Raw genomic sequence first — 6,261 nt, 5'->3', positions numbered from 1 at the left:
CAGAAGTGCAGCCATGACAACCATGCTTCTTTGCTGCTTTTGTGGAGGAAGTTGCTGCTTTTGTGGAGGAAGTTACAGCGCCACGTACAGGCTCGGCATATGTACTGCAGCTTTTCCAGCGGTTGGATCTAAACGGAGCTGTCTCTTGTGAACAGACACTATCCGGTGTATATTGCGTGTGGACGGAAGCTTTTTGGCGATTGCGTTTGCGTTAATCCTATGCGTTTTGCCGTATGCGTTCCCGTGGGGCACCAGCCCTAGTCTGTCTTTCGTCCCACAAGCCATCAAACTACTTAATCAATGATGGCTAGGACGCACTGTTTACCCAGCTGGTCTGGCACTGCCCCCCCCCCCCCCCCCCCTCTCGCAAAAGAGGGCCGATGTCTGCCGATATCTGTTTTTTTATGTCTGTTCTTTTTAACCCTCCTGGTGTGTTCAGGTCACATCTGACCGATTTACTACTTTCATCAATCATAACTTTTTTGTTTTACATTCGATTGCATTAAGGCTTAATGATCCTTCACAGTAGACATTTGAACATATACAACTGCTGATCACCACTTTCATTGAATTTTGGATGATTTAGTCAACTTTGTAACACCCATAAAGAAAAGGAATTAGTAACCATCCGGATCAGATAAAACACACACACAAACACCCACACACGCACACACACACCACACACACACGCACGCACGCACGCACGCACGCACACACGCACACACACACACACACACACACACACACACACACACACACACACACACACACACACACACACACACACACACACACACACACACACACACACACACACACACACAACACACACACACACACACACACACACACACACACACACCACACACACACACACACACACACACACACACACACACACACACACACACACACACACACACACACACACACACACACACACACACACACACACACACACAGAACAATTTGATACATTTCCCTCTCTTATGTGCCCATCCCCCCACATGGATCACACCTGGCACACGCAATACATGTTCAGTGTCTATTCTTTGTATATTTACTGCAGTTTTTCATGTATACCACTAGTTCAGGGGTCTGTACGGTGGCTGAGAGGCGCAATCGACAATTACAAAGTGTGAAACACTTTAACACTAGAACCGCCATCGGGTCAATTTGACCCACAGCTGTTTTTTTATTGTATGTAACTTTTTTTCAATAAAATATTAAAGTCTCCCAGTCCGTGACTTTTCCTGAAAGTGTGTTATGTAGCACCCTCTGTTGTTAAAAATTGTCAATATGAAGTCAGATTGAAGAAATCGCCAAAAAAATGGCCATTTATACCTATTTCCGCCAGCGGGTCATATTGACCCCCACCTTTTCGCGCGTAAACATGACGTGTTGCTATAGCAACGCCTTTTGTCTACTGCAGTTCCTTATAGATTGAGAGATAGATTGAGAGAGAGAGAGATAGATATATTGATAGAGTTAGACATGTAATGGCTATGTAATAGATTAGATTAGAACCTTCATTATCCTAAACTTCTGGGAGATTTCCCTATAGCGAATACCTTTATATTTTCTACTCTTCACTTACTTGTCAGCATAGGTCGGCATTGATGTACAGAGCCGACAAAAGACCTTGTTTATATTGGCATCATATTGAAGCCAACTCCATCGATCAAGCCAGTGTGGCTGAAACTTTCTCTCCCTCTTCTTCTCATACTCCCTGTCACTCTCCTTTAACTCCTCCTGTGACTTTCTTTTATTTGAAGATTGTTTTTTGCCCGGCACTTGGCCAGTTATCGGTGGTTTTAAAAACATTTTGGCGAATGGTTAGGTGGCACGACAGTCTGTAGTGAAGGAGCGCGCTCCCGCTCACGGGAGACTGCTCGCGCTGCGCCCGCTGCAAACAGCTGTTTGCTTTTCACCCAACAACGACAACCGCCTAACGAAACGCTATGTTGTAGCGTTAATAAACGAAACAATTTAACAAAATTGCTTGTCAAAATACCAATACCACAGGACCATTTTTTTTTTTAAAGCAATATTTTTAGTGGCCCGAGCGGGCAAGTGGAAAGTACGTTATGCTGGCCGGGGTGTCTAAATAGTGCTTCCGGGCCAGCGGGCCATTTATAATGTCGAGCCCTGTATATCATATGAAAAGCTGAGAGTCCACAGATTCTATTGGTATACGTTTCATCCCTGTGCGATCAAAACTCACTGTTCAATAAAAGAACATTTTACCTTGAAAATCAATGCATTCTAATAGCGGGTCAAACCGGTGGCGGTTTTAGGTATACAAAAACCTCTGGCGGTTCTAGTGTTAACAAAGCTTGAGACAAATTTACATTTTATAAAACACATTTACATTTTATAAAACAAATTTACATATTCTAAAACAAAATTACATTAGCAAAACACTTTTACCAAAGAAAAAACAATTTAACATTAACAAAAACAAATTGACAAGATGCAAAACACTTTTACAAAGCTAGAGACAAATTTACAAGTGTCGAAACACTTTAACATTTCCTGAAACACTTTAACATTTGCCGAAACACTTTAACATTTGCCGAAACACTTTAACATTTGCCGAAACACTTTAACATTTGCCGAAACACTTCAACATTTCCCGAAACACTTTAACATTTGTCGAAACACTTTAACAAACTAGAGAATCAAACCTATGGACGGTACAAGTGTGTTTATGGTCGTTAAACATGTTTTGTCCGTTCTGTGGAAACCACCTGGGCCAAGTGACATGGTTTTGCTCATCACGATATACTTTCTCGTGCGCAAGAGATACGTTCTCGTGCACACAAGAAAGTTACAGGTTCGCCAAGTAGGAAGTGGAGCTGTGCCTTTTACACACAGCCTTCGCTGTGTTTACCTTCATTAGAACAGCTAAAGCTGGCTACACACCAACCCGATTTTGGGAGTCAGAGGCCGTCAGAGGCAGTCGGGCATTCGCGGCGCCCTACTCAGGTTGGTGTGTCCCGCACCGTCGTCTCTTTACTGCACCTTTTCACACCTTTCTCTGACCTCCCGCGGCCGATTCAACATGTTGAATCGGCCGCGGGAGGTCAGAGAAAGTCGGCCCAAGCAATCACTCTGATTGGCTGTTCACACTACCGCTGCCTGCTGGTAAGGACAGTTATTGCCACTCGTCGACTGAAGTATTTGCGGTGTGTTCGTAGGCAGGCGGCGTAGCGGGCGGCGTAGCCGACGCAGGCGACGTGGCTGACGTAAAAGTCGGGACGCCTTCGGTACGCGTTCTTTGGTCTCAGGTGGGTGTGTAGCGGCCTTAAGAGCGACTGCAGGCTGCTTCGTTATAGCCACACACACCTCTACACACTAGGGATGTGCATCTCCATCACTGAGGCCGATGCGATGCGCATCTCGATACGTTGCCAACGATACGATACATTAACGATACATTTGAAACACCAGGCGGTGCGATACGATACGATTCACCCCTGTTGCGATACAGTTCGATATGATGCGATTCAACACGATGCAAAATAATGATACTTCAATATGGTACGACAGAGGATTTTGTTGTATTCCTTATATGCAGCAAATCATACATTAACAAAAAGGTGCTTTACATATTTGGTTCTCTCTACTAGTACTGCACATCCCATTATGCTGTTACTTTTTTTACCTTTTTTACCTTAAAAAACTCTCCAGAGTACAGAACAATTGTATAACACCTCACAGTTAAACAATTTAAGGATGCATTGACCATGATTAACAATGTGCAAATAACAACTACCATAGTGCAATGCCCATACAACTGCCAGCCTGATGTGCTTAACACTCATTCATAGGCTAACTCACCAGTGAGCAGAAAGCAGTGGTGTGGTTTCTATATGAACAATAACAAATACAAATAACCTTTCACAAACAGGTATTTCATAACTGCTTACAATTGTAAGGAAGACATGTAAACTATTATTGGCAGTCACAGGCTGCTGTAAACTAAACACCACTCTCTCTGACATTACACCTCACTGAGTGATTGAACTCATATGTCTTACTTTCAGGTTTCTCTTTTCAGCCCCCATGTCGCCTCTTTATGTGCGTCGCTAAGTTCCTCGTACTACTTGTGTACTTTAAAGCGGCACGGCATCGTTTACAATTTGCGAGCGATTTTTCAAGTTGTCCGTCTTTCTTGAAAAATCCGAATTGTTGCCAAACGTTTGATTTGTACTGTAGGTATTTTTCGGTGCGCTGTGTTTCTCTTTCTCCTCGACTTCCATGTTTGTTGATAACTGAGACTCTCGGCCTCCGTAGTGAGGAGCAAAGATCGTGTCTGCTGAGTGCTGACAGGATGAGGGGATATTATATGAATGAATCGTTTTTTTACCGATGCAAAGACGCTACAATCGATGCATCGCGAGTTCAACCCAAACTGTAGCCGATGTGCACTCTTTCAACCGGTGCACTCGCATCTTGAACGTTTATGCCGGTGCACCGATGTGAATCGGTGAATCTTAACATCCCTACTACATACACACCTCTACACACACACACACACCTCTACACACATCAAACTGCCTGGTTATTCCCCCTATTCCTTGTTTTATGAAGGAGATGTCCGGTCCACAAGGCGCATGACGTGTGTGTTTGTGCTGTGCTCAGTTCCGTTCTGTGTGTGTGTTCGGTGTGTTTGTGTATGTCCGACAATTTCTTTGAAATTACCATGAACAGTAATTTACACACATATGGCCAACTCCATAGGTATATGTGTGTGTTCTCAAATGAAATACATTTGTTTAATCTTAATCTCGATGTAGTGCTCAGTGCTGTCGGAGTGCACCGGAACACTGCGGTCAACTCAGCCGTCTCTCGCGTTTGCTTGGTCAAATCAGCAGCTCTTCATTTGTGAGTGCACGATTAATCGCGCCTTTATGGTAATCGACCGAGAAGTGGCACTGACGCTAGTACAAGAGTAAAATAATTCATGTTTTTGTGATATATTTGCGATAAAAATATGTTTTACCATAAGTTCTTAATAAAACTGACACTGTTGGACTTAGTACTAGTTTGACTGCTACCAACAATAAAATGAACTACTTTTACTGTGTACCTTTTCAGTTATTCTCTGTCAAACTCCCCTCCTGAGAACAAATTCAAGCCACTTCTGCTATATTTGAAGAGGGATACAATTATTTGTTACCATAAGTTCTACATGAAATTGATACTGTTGGACTCAGTACTACTTGGACTACTACCATAAGTACAATCAAGTATTTTTACTCTGTACTTTTTGAGTAATACTTGGTTAAACTCCTGTCCTGAGTACAATCATTCATAGTTCATATACAATACAGGAATTATTGTACTCAGGACGGGAGTTTGACCGAGTATTAATCAAAAAGTACACAGTAAAAGTAGTTGATTGTATAGTCCAAGTAGTACTTAGTACTGACTGAGTCCAACAGTATCAATTTCATGTAGAACTTTTTGCAAAAAAAATCATTTTATCCCTCATCAAATATAGCAGAATACATGAATTATTGTACTCAGGACGGGAGTTTGACAGAGTATTACTCAAAAAGTACACAGTAAAAGTACCTCATTGTATTTGTGGTAGTAGTCTAACAAGTACCGAGTCCAACAGTACCAATTTTATTAAGAACTTATGGCTAAAAATAATTGTATCTCTCATCAAATATAGCAGAAGTGGCATGATTTTGTTCTCAGGAGGGGACTTTGAGAGAGTATTACCCAAAAAGTACACGTTAAAAGTACTTCATTTTATTGTTGGTAGCAGTAAAACTAGGACTGAGTCAAACAGTGTCAGTTTTATTAAGAACTTATGGTACAAATTAAACCCTGTGACAACGCCACTTCATCCTTCACCACCGAACAGTGCAACTCCTTCCTCTTGCTTTTCCAAACCAAAATCAGCAACATTTACAGCAATCTGACACCCTCATCAGCACCCCCCACCTCCCCTCCTGGCTCCCCCCCTTCACCTCACAGCCCCTGTCCCACTTCTCCCCTGTGACCCCCATGCAACTGTCCGACTTCATGACCGGAATTAACTCCACCTGCACACTTGACTCAATGCCCTCCACATTTGTTAAAGAGAGCCTCCCTGCCATCTCCCAACTCATCGCCACCATCATTAACTTCTCCCTCAGATCTGGATCAGTTCCCCCCTCTCTCAAACTGGCTGCTGTCACACCCATTCTCAAAAGACCTGGACTCACACCTGACATCATGTCCAACTTCCGGCCCATCTCAAAT

This window comes from Trematomus bernacchii, unplaced genomic scaffold, assembly GCF_902827165.1.
Source record: "Trematomus bernacchii unplaced genomic scaffold, fTreBer1.1, whole genome shotgun sequence".
NCBI lineage: Eukaryota > Metazoa > Chordata > Actinopteri > Perciformes > Nototheniidae > Trematomus > Trematomus bernacchii.
This window is presented reverse-complemented; position numbering follows the sequence as displayed.